A 16,716-nucleotide genomic window follows, 5' to 3' on the forward strand; every position below is an offset into this window, starting at 1 on the left:
CTCCAGAAATTCTTCAAAAAATACCTCCAGGGATTCCTCCTGGGCTTCCTCCAGGGATTCCTGCAAGGATTCCTCTAAAAAATACCTGCAGGGATTCCTCCAGGAATTCCTCAGGAAATTCCCAAATGGAGGAGAACGTGCCTCTGGAGCCGACCTACTGATACCTGAAGGATTCCTCCAGGAATACCTCCAAGAATTCCACCAGGAATTTCTCCAGGGATTCCTCCAGGAGTTTCTCCAGGGATTCCTTAAGGAATTCCTCCAGGGCGCCTCCAGGAATTTCGCCAAGGGCTCCTCCAGGGGATCCTCCAGAAATACCTCCAGGAATTGCTCCAGGGATTCCTCCAAGTATACCTTAAGAAATTCCACCAGGAATTTCCCCAGGGATTCTTCCAGGAATTTCTTTAAATAATCAAGGATTCCTCCAGGAATTTCGTCACGGATTCCTCCAGGATTTCCTCCAGGGATTTCTCTAGGGAATCTTCCAGAAATTCCTACAGGGATTCCTCAAGGAATTTCTCCAGGGATTGCTCCAGGAATTCCTCCAAGGACTCCTTAAGGAATTCATCCAGGAATTCCCCCAAAGTTTCCTTAAGTAATTCCTCCAGGGATTCCTCCAGGAATACATCCATCGATTCCTCCAGGATTTTCTCCAGGGATTCCTTAACGAATTTCTCTAGGGTTTTTTTTTCCAAGTATTCCTCCAAGGATTTTTTTTTCATGAATTTCTCCAGGGATACCTCCAGGAATTCCTCCAGGGCTTCCTCCAGGATTTCCTCCTAGAAATCCTGCACGAATTCTTTAAAAAAAAACGGAGATCGACCAGCCAAGGGCTGAAAATTTCCTTAATAAAGCTCCTCCTCTTCTTGGCGTAAAGTCCCAACTGGGACAAAGCCTGCTACTCAGCTTAGTGTTCTATGAGAGCTTCCACAGTTATTAACTGAGAGCTTCCTCTGCCAATGACCATTGTGCATGTGTATATCGTGTGGCAGGCACGAAGATACTCTATGCCCAAGGAAATCGAACCCGTCACCCTCAGCTTGGTCATACTGAATACCCACGCCTTTACAGCTGTGGCTATAGGGGCCCTGTCCTTAATAAAGCTAATTATCATAATTCTTTCAAAAATACCTCCAGGGATTCCTTCAAGCATTCCTACAGGAATTTCTCCAAAAATACCTACAGGAAATCCTCAAGGAAGTCCTCAGGAAATCCTCCAGGAATACTTACTGGATTTCCCCTAGGGATTGCTCCAGGAGTTCCTCCAAGGTTTCTTCAAGGAATTCGTCCAGGGATTCCTCCAGGAATACATCCAGGGATTCCTCCAGGAATTCATCTAGGGCTTCCTCCAGGGATTCCTCCAAAGATTCCTCCAGAATTTCCTCCAGAAATACCTCTAGGTATTCCTCCAGGAATTTCTCAGGAAATCCTCCAGGAATTCCTACAGGAACTCCTCCAGGGATTCCCCCAGGAATTCCTATAGGCGTTATTCCAGGTATACCTCCAGGGATTCCTCCTGGGATTCGTCCAGGAATTCCTCCAGGGATTCCTCCAGGAATTTCTTCTGGGAATTCTCCTGGCATTCCTTCAGGGATTCCTCCAGGGATTAATTCAGGAATTTCTCCGGTGATTCTCCCAGGAATTTCTCCAGGAATTCCTCCATAATTTTTTCTAGGGGTTTCTTCAGGAATTTCTCCAGGGATTTCTATAGGAATTCCTCCAGCGATTCATCCAGAAATTTCTCCAGTTATTCCTCACGAAATGCCTCCAAGGATTCCTCCAGCAATTTCTTCAGGAATTTCTACAGGGATTAATTCAGGAATTCCACTAGGGATTCTTCCAGGAATTTCTCCAAAGATTCATCTAGAGATTCCTCCAGAGATTCCTCCAAGAAATTTCCCAGTGATTCCTCCAGGGCTTCCTCCAGAAATACCTCCAGGGACTCCTCCTGTGGATCTTCCAGGAAATCGTCCAGGCATTCCTCCAGGCATTCCTCCAGAAATTCCTCCAGCGATTGCTCAAGGGATTCCTGCAGGGATTCTTCCAGGAATTCCTGCGAGGATTCCTCTAGGAATTTCTGAAGGCATTCTTCCAGGAATTTCTCCAGGAATACCTCCTGGAATTTCTTCAGGGTTTCCTCCAGGAATATCTCCAGGGATTCGCCCAGGAATTCCTTCAAGAATATCTTCAAATATTCCTCGAGGAATTCCTCCGGGGACACCTCTAGGAATTCGTCCAGAAATTCCTCCAGGAATTTCCGAAGGGATTCCTCAAGGAATTCCTCCAGGAATTTATCCAGGGATTCCTTAAGCAATTTCTCAAGGGTTCCTCCAGGAATTCCTCCAGGGCTACCTCCAGGGATTCCAGCAGGGAATCCTCCAGAAATTCCTCCAGGGATTCCTTCAGGGATTCCTCCAGAAAATCGTCCAGGCAATCCTTCAGAGATTTCTCCTGGAATTCCTCCAAGGATTCCTTCTGGAATTTCTCCAGGAATAACTCCCGGAATGTATCCAGGAATTCCTCCTATTCTTGGGGCTTTTCATATTTCGAAAACTTTATTGATTTTTTAATTGTGTACGAAAGAGCATCTTTTTCTGAGCTCGAAAACAGTTTTTGACAGCAGGGACACTGCTTGACATCTACGCTTAGTACAAAATCCGATGAGGGGTGGTTCATCATATCGCTTCCATACACACATCAAATTGTTTTTTAAATAGGTTCCATGCCACCAAATTTTATGAAAATTTGGATTTTGGTCCAGTTTGGCATGCAGATTCAGAATATGGATTTTTATCAACACCGCTTAAGCCAATTCCTTCAGGGATTTCTCCTGTTATTCCTCCTGGTAATCCTCCTAGAATCCTTCAGGAATCCCTTTGGAGATTCCTCCATGATTTCCTCAAGGATTTCTCCAGCAATTTCTTTAGGGATTCCTTTAGGGATTCTCATTCATTTCATTTATTAAATATTACATCAAATTCATAATAAAACTGAGTCAACAATATTCCACGGTTCGTGGCTGCCGCTCTCCATCCTTGGTCACGCCCAATGCTTGCCGGATCACGCTCTACCTGGTCCACCCAGCGTGCTCTCTGCGCTCCACGCCTTCTTGTGCCAACCGGATTGCAACAACTTTGCAGGGTTGCTGTCCGGCATTCTCGCAACATGCCCTTCCCACCGTATCCTTCCGGCTTTGGCCACCTCCTGGATCCTTGGTTCGCCGTAGAGTTCAGCGAGCTCGTGGTTCATGTTTCGCCGCCACACACCATTCTCCTGTACACCGCCGAAGATCATCCTTAGCATGAGTCGCTCGAAAACTCCAAGTGCCTGCCTTGGTGCCTGCAGGTCCTCCGGTCTTATAAGCGTTTTGTACATGGTAAATTTGGTACGGGGTGGATCTGGAGCCCGTAGTAGATCCGACTTCCACTGATGATGCGCCTTCGAATTTCACGACTAACGTTGTTGTCAGCTGGACGTAAGGATCCGATGTAGACTAATTCCTCCACCACCTCGAAGGTATCCCCGTCTATCGTAACCTTGCTACCCGGGCGGATCCGGTCGTGTTCGGTTCCATCTACATGCATGTACTTTGTATTTGAGGCATTCACCACCAGTCCGACCTGCTTTGGTGCTTCGCGTTTCAGGCGGGTGTACAGCTCTGCCACCGTTCCAAATGTTCTGACGATAATATCCATGTCGTCCGCGAAGCACACAAATTGCCCGGATTTTGTGAAAATCGTACCCCAGCTGTAGAGCCCAGCTCGTCGCATTACACCTTCTAGAGAGATGTTGAAGAGTAGGCATGAGAGTCCGTCACCTTGTCGCAGTCCCCGGCGAGATTCGAATGAGCTGGATAGTTCACCCGAAATATTTACGCAGTTTTACACACCGTCCATCGTTGCTTTAAACAGTCTAGTCAGATTCCCAGGAAAGACACGGACACGTTCAATGCTTCCAGTGAGCTTTTCGCTCTTTGAAGGAAGCACGACACTAGACAACGGACTAGCATGCAACGCCCAGTGGCACAGCCGAAAACTTTTCCTGACAGCTGTGGCGGGAATCGAACCCGCGCTCCTCAGCACGATGCGACTAAGAGCTTGGTGACCCTAGCCGCACGACCACGGAGCCGCACAAACGGAAAGCCGTTTTCGTCCTGGGTCCGTTTCGTTTTTAGGGATTCTCAATACAAGTCAAATTAAAAAGACATTTTAGTAAATTAATCAGAATAACTCCAAGGTGTTCCATAAGAACTGTGATTTTACGACAACACTTTTCAATGCAAGTCAAATTTTAAAAATAATTTCAATAAATTTATCAGAATTACTCCAAGGAGTTCCATAAGAACTGTGATCTTTCGACAACAATTCTCAATAAAAGTTAAATTTAAAACATTATTTCAATAAATTTATTAGAATTACTCCAAGGAGTTCCATAAGAACTATGATTTTACGACAACACTTCTCAATACAAGTCAAATTTTAAAAATAATTTCATGAAATTTATCAGAAATACTCCAAGGAGTTCCATAACAACTGTAATCTTTCGACAACAATTCTCAATACAAGTCAAATTTTAAAAATTATGTCAATAAATTTATCAGAATTACTCCAAGGAAATCCCTTAGAACTGTGATTTTACGACAGAAATTCGCAATACAAGTCAAAGTTTACCTTGGGATGGATTTCTAAAGCAATCCCAGTAGGATTTGTAAAGAACTATTCAAATAATCCCTTGCTGAAATTGCTGCAGAAATCCCTGAAATTCAAAATAAAAGCCAGCACAAATTTCTGAAAGAAACCCTGAGCAGTTCCGTGATCAGGAAGGTGGAATCTTCTCTGAAGTATCAACTTGAACCTCTCATTCTATGAACGTCAAGTACATTTCAGCGAACACAACTCCACATTCGTGTGCAAGAGTTTTTGATAGTGAAGAAATTTTTAGTAAAATCCCTGCAGAAATCTTAGGAAGTGTTTTTGTATTTTTTTCCGACCAACAAATTTGATAAATTGAAAACTATTACACTATTATTTTTCAAATATGATTAAACTTGTCCAAACAAAATCATATAAATCCGTAATTTCATATATTACATTGCTAATGATATATTTTGAGGGAATTTCTACGACTGAGATCGCAGCTCATTGAAAAGAGAAGGAATTTTCACATTGTTATTGATTTACGATGAGAGCTGTTTTCGAATCTGAGATAGCCACTTTATATTTTGGGAACTGAAAAATCTATTATCCTTTTTTGGTATAAGATGAGCGCAATTTTAACATCCAAGACTAACACTTTTTTGTGAGCGGGAAAATTGTCTTGTTTGCTTTATTTTGGGAACAGTAAAATAGTTAAATTGAGCGCAATGCTTGAATTATTTATATGGGGGCGTAGCATCATAAGGGGCGCAGCTATTTTGAAAACTTGGGTAACCAGCTCTGATTTTAGCATGACAGCACTGTTAAAAACACAATTTCGTTTTGAAGATTTTAAAATTTTTAAAAACACTATTTCGAGATAATTGCATTTGTGGTGTGGGTAGCCTTATTTCAAAATGTAATGTAGTTTCCATACAAATTTTGATATTGAAATACCCGTATTCATGAAGCTAAAATTTGGCATAGCAATATCTGGAGGTACTTAATCTTAAGACTATAAAATCTTCACAAAACTATGGATAATACAGGAGCTTTGTAATTTCCAATTAAACTACACAATCGTCGTGACAAATTTTTTGATTTATTGCTTGAAAATAATCAAGTGTACATGAAAATGCTTTTTCCAGCGGCTCCACTAGGTACGATTTATTTGGATTATTCTCATGAACATTCTCTTAATGATTGCTTTGGATATACCTTTGGCAATTTTTTAATAATTCTTTTGGCAACTCCTTTGTGAAATTAGTACGCCGATTCCTCTGAGAATTTTTCGAAAAGAATTATAAAAAAAACTTTGTCGGCAATTCCATTGGAACTTTTTTGGTAATTTGTTCGGGATTTTTATTGATAATTTCATCTGATATTGTTGCGGCGAGTTTTTTAAAAAATGTTCAATAAATGGGAATTTTTTTCGTTGTCCAGCTTTTCTTTGGAATTTTCTTTTTTAATTTTTGTGCAAAGGACATTCAAATTCACAAAAAAGAGTGTGAAACAATTTCTTTGATAACATTTCAGTTATTCATTTGTAACAGTAGGTCGCCTCGGCTTTGACCGATACGATACGATACAAAACAAAATGCGAAACGGAACTTGCCTCGACCGAGGGTTACTGTCACAGCCTAGAACAACCTTTGTAGTGTGCTAGCGTTTTATCGCATACGAAACGAGAAAGAACTAGGCTTAGCACGACTACCCTTCAGTTGCGACCGAATTCCAAAACCCGATAGAAAATACTAATTCCACTTATGCGTCAACACATCTCAAAAGTGTGATGTGGAACCGCGTTTTGTGTGAAGTTGCCCGATTAACTCACTCAGGGCGGGTTTGGCAACGATCCACTCAACAAAAAAGGAACTCAAAGAGGAAAAAAAAAAAAAGATAGAGAACAACCGTACTAAGAAGTTTGGATTTCGTTCGCAAACAGCATAGTGATGTTGATTCGTTTTACACATGTATTCAAAGAATTCTGGAGGATAAGGCGTGTATCCCTAACTTGGCGCACTTAAAAGAGGTTTACATACAAGAAAATCTAACCTGTATAGACTAATGTTAATTTTAGATGTGGTACTGACTCACGTGATTACTCGACGACTGGAGCGATGATGACTTGAAGCAGGAGGTCTCGGGTTGTCCGCCAGCTGGTTCGGCGTGGCGACCGACGGATGTCAGTGGCGGTGAGCTTGGAATGATCGCCGAGGGATTCGGCGGGGTGACCGGCGATTGCCAGCGACGGCGAGCCCGGAACGATCGCCGACTGGTTCGGCGTGGCGACCCACGGATGTCAGTGGTGGCGGTAGAGCGGTGGAAAGGCTCGTTCACAACGTGGTTTTCTGTCGGTGGATAGCTAACCGCGGGGAAGCGGATTAAAGCGGTACGACGTCACTCACTGGAGGGTAATAGTTGGATGATACTCCATACGCGTATTAGTGGTAGTTTATGCCACAGGTCGTCCTTGCACCGAGACACAACTCACTCAAAACGGTGAACTGGCAAACTCCATACTATCACCTCTGCTTGTCCGCACGGCAAACGACAGATGCACCTAGGCACGTGAAACTGGCCTTCAGGGCCTTCGCCACCTCGTGGTGGTTCTCACCGAGCACAAAACCTAGGTTTTGAAGGCGCAGCCTTGTCTCCACATCAATTAACTCTTCACTGCCTACCTGATTTGCTTCAACACTTTGTTCTAGCTATTTCTTTTCTCCTCTACTACACAGTTTATAACTTTTTGAACTTTACTTGCGTCTTAACTCCACGATGACCAAAGTTCAAAGAGGTCCGGTTGTCCTCTTTAATCTATTAAGAAACCTCGTAAGAGGTTTGACAACTGATCAAATTATCTGATGAGCCTCATCAGTTGAAAAAAAGTGATGACACTTTCAAAATAATAATTTTATAACTGTTATACGGGATGATTGTCAGTCGATCGCTCTGGATGGGTCTCGGCTAAGTAAGCGTTAGCGAGGCTATTGCTTTTAACCAGGCCAGAGCCTTTATCAAAACGTTCGTTTATTGCTTTCGCGCGAGCACACAAGTTATTGCTCGCTGAACTGTTACACACTGTAAAATCATGCGGATATTATTTGGAAATGGCAACGCCATTTAAAATTTCTTTTGCCATTTTATTGAGATTTCTTCTGTTTTTTTTTTTATTTTTTGTATGTTTTTATGTTTGTTTCTCCGAAAACTGCTTCGTCAATTTCTTTAGGCAGGGATTCCTTTGGCAATTTGTTGGAAAATTTGTTTGTTGGTTTATTATACTTGTAAAATTTATTCAGCTTGTCTTTGGGGAACTCTATCGGCAACTTTTAAAAAAATTCATTCCGTTTTTCATGTAAATTTCTCGGTAATTCCTTTAATTTTTATTCGAAAATTTCATGGACAAGCTTCCACGATAATTGAACTAAAAATTCACAAAGGAATTGCGATTTCCAAAAGAAAAGCCAAAGGAATCGGGCTGCAAATCTGCGAGTTCGCAAGCTAACGCTACAACATAGCTCTAATCCTCAAAAGTCCCTACTTCATGCTTCCACGGGTCAATCGATGTGTCTGTTCTGGCATCCAGCGGCTGAATAAGAAACGCTGTATCGCTTCAGCTATACCTATGGTACCAGCCTCACAAACGTGATGTTACATAGCTCTAATCCTCAGTGAGCCTTTTTGCTCATGAGTTGCATAAAGTAGGTTTGTGCGTGGTTGCCATTCAGGAAGTGCAAATATTACATCTTCCACAGCAGCAGCGATAAGGCAGAATATGGAGTCGGATTCATAGTGATAGGAAAACAGATTAAGCGAGTTATGAGGTGGATACCAGTCAACGAGCGGATCTACGTGTTGAAAATTACAGGCAAATTCTTTAACTACAGCCTGATTAATAGTTATGCTTCGACCAAAGACAAAACCGACGACATGAAGAATGCGTTTCACCAATGCCTGGGCAAGACCTATAGAGATTGCCCAAAGCATTATGTTAAAAATTGACATCGTTGACGTCAACGCGCAAGTTCGGAAGAGAGGATTTCGGTACGCAGAACCTTCTCTCCGTCACTAACGACAACGTCTTGAGATTAGGTACTGCTCAAAGACGATCTATGAATGGGTGGTTCAACGTGGAGTGCTAGAGGGTAACGGACGAGAAGAATGTTTCCAGAATCCGAATGTACACTGTGGTGCATAATTGATCGGACAAACGCCGATTTCCATACAAAATAGCCAAGTTCGGGATGCTGTAACTTTGGTTTACGTTGATGGATTGAGCTCAAACTTAGACACGGAACTACTCATATGCTGAATTTTACATATACGAAGTACTAAATGTTTTCATCTACAGGTTTGGGCGTGACAAGGCGTTCAAAATGTGCAAAGTGATCGGACAGCGGTACGGGTGTAAATCAAAGGGGTACCGCTGTCCGATCACTTTTGCACATTTTGAACGCCTTGCCACGCCCAAACCTGTGAACGAAAACATCTGGAACCTTGTATACGTAAAATTCAGCATATGTATTAGTAGTTCCGTGTCAAAAATTGAGCTCAATCCATCAAAGCAAACCAAAGTTACAGCATCCCGAACTTGGCCATTTTGTATGGAAATCGGCGTTTGTCCGATCAATTATGCACCACAGTGTATGTGTCGGGGACCCAGCAGAGCAGGGAACGATACAGGGAAGCAAGAGTAGCCGAAACATGAACCCACCGTAAAAGAGCATGAGGAAAATGTGAATACGCAGGCGCAAAAGAGTATGGAACAGAATAATGTGTGGAGATTTTACGGAATTGTCAATGATGCGTGAAGAAAAACAGCGCCTTCTACCGTCATGTGCAACGAGCGTCATAGAAACTTATTGAAATATAAAACAGTGGTGGCTGCCAGGTGCACAGAACACTTCGAGATATTGTTGAGCAGTGGGAATGGAAGAACGGCAGACAGAACCCGAATTAACGACGACAGACAAGCTGGAGAACCTCCATTGCTAGACTTGGTCAAGACAGCTATGGGGCTGTTCATAAACCACGTAGACAAAATGTTGGCCATCTCAGACCCCCACTCTCCCCTCGGAGAGTATTGTCCATCAAAAAAAAAAATTGTATGGAGCGTAGACTTTGGCCAGACCCCCCCCTTCCCCAAAAAAGTCTACGTGGTATATGAACAGCTTCTATAAGAGGACTGAAAGACAGTAAGGCTGCCGAGAATGACGAACTTCTGGCTGAGCTTCGCATATTGAAGATATGGGAAGAAAAAGAACTACCTGCTAGTTGGTTGGACAGTCTCATACAAGAAAGGGCATAGACTGCGAGAACTACAGAGGAATGGCACTTCTTAATTCAGCGTACAAGATTTTGTCTGGAATTCTATTTCACAGACTAAGGCCGATGGAGGAGTCCATCGTTCGCAAATGTCAGGTGGGTTTTCGTGTGGGCCAATCAACGACGGTGCTCATCCTGCGCAGAGATAGCATAGATGCACTGATAAACAGCTCTGCGAACACATCTTCTATGAACTGTATGCTGCTGAGTTGCGTGAGAGTGAGAGTGTGTAAAAGGCCACATCAGCTGTGCGAGACGCCGCAGAGCCCAAACATTACATTTTCTTGGCGTGAGCTTCGCTTATTTTTAGCTCTGCGTGGAGCTCTGTGTTAAAGACTGTAGGCTCTCGGCAGTACAGAGTAGCGCATTACATGCGGTGTGTGATGTGTGTTGGATTGTACACTGAAGTTTTTTTTTTTACGACGGTAATGGTACCGCGTAAAAAAAACCGCGTTATTTCAAGAACCGTCGTAAAAAACCGCGTTTTTTTTTTCAAAAAACGTCGTAAAAAAGTCAAGTCACGTTAGATGTAATCCCGACTATTTTGCACGTGTTTTTGAAAAAAAAACTCGTTTTTATTACGACGGGTTTTGAAATAACGCGGTTTTTTACGACGTTTCTCAAAATAACGCGGTACCGCGTAAAAAAACCGCGTAAAAAAAACTTCAGTGTACTTTCTCTTGCTCTCATGTGCACAGCGTCACGCGTGATGCGACATCGATGCCGAGTACGTGCAGTTGAACTAGGCAGATGATTATTTTTGACACACACTCTTCCTCTTCCTGATGGCTGCGAGTAATGTGTATTTTTCTCCTTTCTCACTTTGCGTACTGCAGCGTATGCCATCTCTGATCCTGCGAGTAAATTCTCGATGAACTTCGATAGTATAATTAGCAGAACCATCATTTGATTATTGATTTCAAGGCGGCGTACGATTCAGTGAATGGAAACGATAGGACATGGTTTTCCGGCGAAGTTGATTGGATTGATTTGTACGACGGAATGAAATTTCGCCCTCGTTCGTTATTTCAAACGACCGTGGTCGTGATGATGAAGTGATGCTAGTTGGTGTAAACTTTGATGTTGTATACGAATTAGTTTAACTTGGCACTATAGTGGCGTGCGATAATGATGTTAAAGCCTGTATCCGCAAAAATCGGGACACAGAAATGCAGGTATAAATCTGTAATAGTTATATAAAAAAAATGCTCAAATTTGGCCTAATAATATCTTAAGCTGTGTTCATTACACCTACAAAATTTCATGTGAATCGGTGATGTACTTTTTGTTGTAGCAATGAAAGAGTAAAATGTGCGCCATTGAATTTTGTACAGCCCCTAGTTTTGCTTGTCAGCGCTGAAACTTTTGAATTTTGCAAAGAAAATGGTTGAAATTTTAAACACAAACCTCCCAATCTACATTCATTGCATACGCAAAATTTCAAAAGAATCGATGCACTATCAACAATTGTATAGTCGAAACATTTATTGGGACTGAACGCGATTTTAGCCCCTCAGACAGCAATCAGTCAGCACCCCTTATTGTTTCGATTGTACCAATAAACATCAAATTTTGCAGACATAGTATACACATAATCAACTACCTTCTGTAAAAATTTCATGAAAATTGGCAGAGAAATTCGAAAGTTATGAATAGGCAAACATCGCACATGAAAAACACGAAAAATTTTCACCAACACTCACCCTTATCGACACAAGTAGCTTTCAAGCCAATCGATAAAAGTTGATGAAATTGTGCAAGAAAGTGTCTCTATAAGTATCTTCATAACTGCAAACGAAATTTCATAATTATCATCACAGATCTTTGAACTGTAGCCTAAAAGAACCATCTACTATGCGAATGAAAATTGGCCATGATTGTACAAAATGCTTAAACCCACGTCTGCTTGTTTTTCATCCACAGTTAAAAGTAATGCATCGATTTTTATGAAATTTGGCACGAATAATAAACATACACCAAAGAGTTCTGAGTCAATTATTTGGCCAATTTTGCCGATTCATTACAGAGCTACAGCCGTACTACTGTGTCCCGATTATTGCGGATACAGGCTTTACCCGCAAGGTGAGAAAACGGATTGCGGCTGCGAATCAGGCTAACTGCGAAACCAGTTGAAGTCCCGTAGAGTTGACTGTAAACGAAGACAAAACTCGCATTGCACAAGACTCTGATACTTCCGGTCGCTTTATACGGCCATGAATCGTAAGAAACTGATCGGAGAGCCTGCGAACAATTTTGGAGTTAAAACAACAACACAAAAACGTTGGTGTAACCAAAACTACCACAGACCACCTTCACAAGCCTTGCTGGCTTGTTTGTGTTCAGTACTACAAAATTCTCAACATCGCACGATATCGTCACCGACTGGTTCACTTCCGTGTATGATTGCTCAAATCCAACAAGCCTACAAACAAACAAAACAACTCGTAACTGAATATTTTCAGCATGTTCTGAAACTTTACTACTGCTGGACACGATATCAACCACGGTAGCCCACAATCGCCCGCACACGAGCTGGGTACTTGTAGTCGTTATCTGGGCCGACAAAGCCCATCGTTAAGATAATATTCGGGTTTGGTCAGTTTACATAAAACATTATTAAGCCTATTAGCGATTCCCATTTATCTGCACGAACGAATCCCCGTTCTCTTCTGTTGGTTCTCCGTTGCCTTCCGTGTCGGCCGCAGTGAACTGCGAAACTTCCACCGACAAATAAAAAAAAAAGTCCGCACAACTAATGACGAAAGAAACGTAACAACCACTCAAGTGCTTCACCATCACCGTCGTCAGCCAATTCCGTGCGCTCCTTGGGGTCGCCCATTACACCGAGCCATGATAACGAGAGTAGGAAATGGCATAATTTTTACGCTCGCATCATGCTCACGGAAAAACAATACACCAACCTCCGACCTCCAATGTAAGCTTCCTACCGCGGATCGCCCACCAGCTTAGCGCTCAGCAAGTCACTTAACAGAACGAAAGCCGCGCGCAATTGTAACGAAGAAGCGAGGCAGTAGTCCTGTGATTAAGCCCTGGAATGATTTTATTACCCACAGCCGGTCACCGAGAAGCCCGTCAGCTCTCTGTGCGTGCCACACCAACCCCTAGGTATAGCTCCGGCCGGAAGCCTGGCACCGTGTATTCGAACTGAATGGAGGAAACTCGGGAATGGCAAGGGGGCATTTATTAATTTCATTCCAATAAACAATAGCAAAACGACGACCGGGACGAGCACGCGCGACGATGGCGGCGTCAGTCCTGGTGGGCATGTCGACTTCAATGAAAATTGCTTGGCCACAAGTCAGCACACACAAAACAATGGGGGGGAGGAAAAGCAATCAGAAGTAAATTTTCCACCACCTGTCCACATAATCGGGCAGCAGGGGTGGAAGATTTACAAAATAGAGTTGTCCGCCAGTTAGGCACAATTGAACATTGGCGCTGGTACGGGACGGGACAGGGGTCTTTGGTTTTGCTTTTTAGGCTTTCATGCGCGTGCCAAGCTATCATAAATCATAACTCAGACTTTATGGTATGGTTGAGTTAGTGGTCAGTCACTTTTCTGATGGCCTGTGAGGCGACTACATCGGGTAGGCTGGTTCTGAAATTGAAGGATGAATTTCGTAGGAAGAGGGGCTAACAGTTCTTTTCGTAATGCAACTTTCTTTGACTTCCCAAAGTATTCGAATGAGTGTAATCAGTTTCGTACCTTTTTATTCCGTCCTTTGTTGCTTATCCTTTGACAGATACGCGTATTTCGACTACCACTTGTAATCTTCCTCAGTGTCAGTTATCCACTGTAGAAGTCATCGCATTCACCCCGCTTAGGTATATATAAAAATCCTACCGCTACTATTGTTACCTAAAAATCTACCTAAACCTATTTTTTCCGACCTCTATAAAAGTACGTAGTATGTAGCTTATTAGGTACCTTCGTATTCCTATCACGTGCACTGCGCTTAGGTATGAATTTAAATAAACGTGACTGACCCACAGAGGTTTAATTCTGAGAAAAGCTGGCAGAAACTCAATTTTAGAACATGTCTTATATGGGATACAGTACATTGAGCATTCATCCATAATACCAGGAGCACTAACTGGCATTTAAAAAATTTGGAAATGTTGATTTTGTATCTTGTTACATCACTGAATAGCTGCTGATGAAAAAAATGCTGAATTTTTGATAAAAACACAAACAAGTTCAACCACTACAAAAGTCTATTGATATAAGTAATACAATTGCTTTCAAAAGTTTATTTGTAAGTTCTTGTGTACATCAGACATCTGCAATGGAACAAGATATCAAAATAACACTTTTGGCTTCAAAATTGACATTACATGTCATTAGTACAAGAAATTCTTACAGTTCGACTTCAAACTGTCTTACAAACCGCTCCCCGCTACTCCCCGCGGGGAGATTCCGTTCAAATGCTCGTTTATGTATGCAGAATCGGTTAGAAAAAAAATGCAACTGCTAAGAGCTGCCAAAACAATAGCGCCATGATGATATGTGTATAGTAAAATTGTATAAAAACCCAAATTAATCCACCTAGTGGTGATAGTGCCTTTCTCGTTGAATATGTTCTCACAATCTTTCCGTCGACGTAAGCCAAAGTGTTCTGAATCCTGATACTTTATAAGAAAAACAAGCATTTTATCAAAGCCATCATTAAATTGACTCAAAAATTATTGATGGGCATAGTCCGACTTTATGTTCAACGTATGAGCAGAGATGAAATATATCAGACTTCTCAGTTGACTGCTTGAGCATCTTCACTAACACTAGAGGCCAATCAATCCCGAGCAGGAGAAAATAGCTGAAGAATAACTAACTCAAGTATGTAAAACTGAATACCTACAACCTAAATGAGTATTAAGTAACTCTGCATAAGAGGTAAAATACCTAAATTAATGACTGGTGTGTATTCTGTGCAAAACGCGTGAACAATGACACCAGATATGACAATACCTAAATAATAATCGGCGATTTTTCCATAGGAATAGCGATTTTTCCATAATTGAACAATACCTCAAGCAGTTCTCAACACCAAACCAATAACTTTTTGAGGTATTTCATCAATACCTTAAAAATGCCAAAATAAGTTATTTTTAATACATACCTGAATAACCGACCAATACCTTGTCTTGATATAATACCTGACTTTGGTATGCTCCAGTTATGTAGCAGTTATTCATTCCTGCTCGGGATATCAAGACGATACTTACAAGCTAAGATATAACTGTTTACACAATCACAGCTCGCTTTCCGGTTTTTTTTCTGCACACTTAAGGCTATATTTTATTATCATATCATAGGTTACAACATGCATGTAAAATTTGACAAAAAATGTAAGCATGTGAAATTTCCCATACAAACTTCAACGACATTACAGAGCGCAAGGGCGCAACCAGTTGCATCAAAAGGGAATTGGAAAACTTTTGTTCGGGGTTGATGCGAATAATTTCAAATTTTACAATACAACGTCATCCTACTGTATATTTACACCTCAGGAATCTGAAATTGTGTAATTTGGTGAGATCTCTTAACGGCTAGCTAGACGGTGGTAGTGAGTAAACGTTAAACAGGAGCAAGAACGCGGCGCACCGGAAGCGTCCAGTTTGAGTACTGATGAATACTTGAATCAATCGTTGAAAACAAGAACGATAAGTAGTGAGTATACCGAGACGTCTGTTTGTATTTGGGTTTAATTTGTCAAGATTTTGTTCTCTTACATATATTTATAGCATGCATTGATTTTATTCATGTTCGTAGTCCGGCGAAGCACCAAACGCGCTGGTTCTGCAACCCTACCGATAGCTGTTATGTGGTATGAGCCTATTTTCTAGCTCACCGTTCCTCAGGTTATTAAAAATACCGTGGTTTGATGCGTCACATGGTACATTTGGCCACTTTCGGTGGGGTACCCCGAACTGGTTCCGGAGCACTACCGGGTCTCCCAAATATAGTCTGTATATTTCATTGCTAATGTTCATTAGGTTACCTAAACAACACGATTTGATGTATCGCCTGCATGCGTATGGATCACTTTTGCATTTTGCCACTTCCAGTGGAACACCCAGAACCAGTTCCGGGATTGTACCGATTGTTCCTGATTTGGTCTTAGACTAGCTCCATGCAAAGTGTTAATAAGTTTTCCTAAAAAGTCGCGAATTGATGTACCGCATGCATGGGTGTGGTTTATTTTTGCATTTCACCAGTTCTGATGAGATACTCGAAACTTGTTCCAGAACTCTACCAGTAGTCTTAAATATGGCCTGAGACTATTTTCTTGGTGACCGTTCTTCGCGTTATCGAAGAAGACGTTATTTAATATGCTGCGTGCATACGTTTGGTTCCATCCTACATTTGACCACTTCCGGTGGGTCACCTGGAACCGGTTTCGGCCCACTATTGGTTTTCAAATTATGGCCTATGATTTTTTTTCTTGTTAATCGTTCATCAGGTTACCTAAAAAGTCATTCAATGTGTGGCATTCATGGGTTGATTCTCCTTTACGTTTGACCATTTTCTATGGAACATCCGTAATCGGTTGCGGAACGCTACCGGTAGCCCCAAATATGATCGGAAACTATATTTTGCTAAATCAAGATGCATGGGTTTTGTTCACTTTTATATTTGCTTACTTTCGGTGGGGTACCCGGAATGGATTCCGGAACAGTACCGGTAGTTCCTGATGTTGTCTGATCCTATTTTCTTGCAAACCGTTCATCAGGTTAT

Source organism: Aedes albopictus, chromosome 3, assembly GCF_035046485.1.
Source record: "Aedes albopictus strain Foshan chromosome 3, AalbF5, whole genome shotgun sequence".
Classification (NCBI taxonomy): Eukaryota; Metazoa; Arthropoda; class Insecta; order Diptera; family Culicidae; genus Aedes; species Aedes albopictus.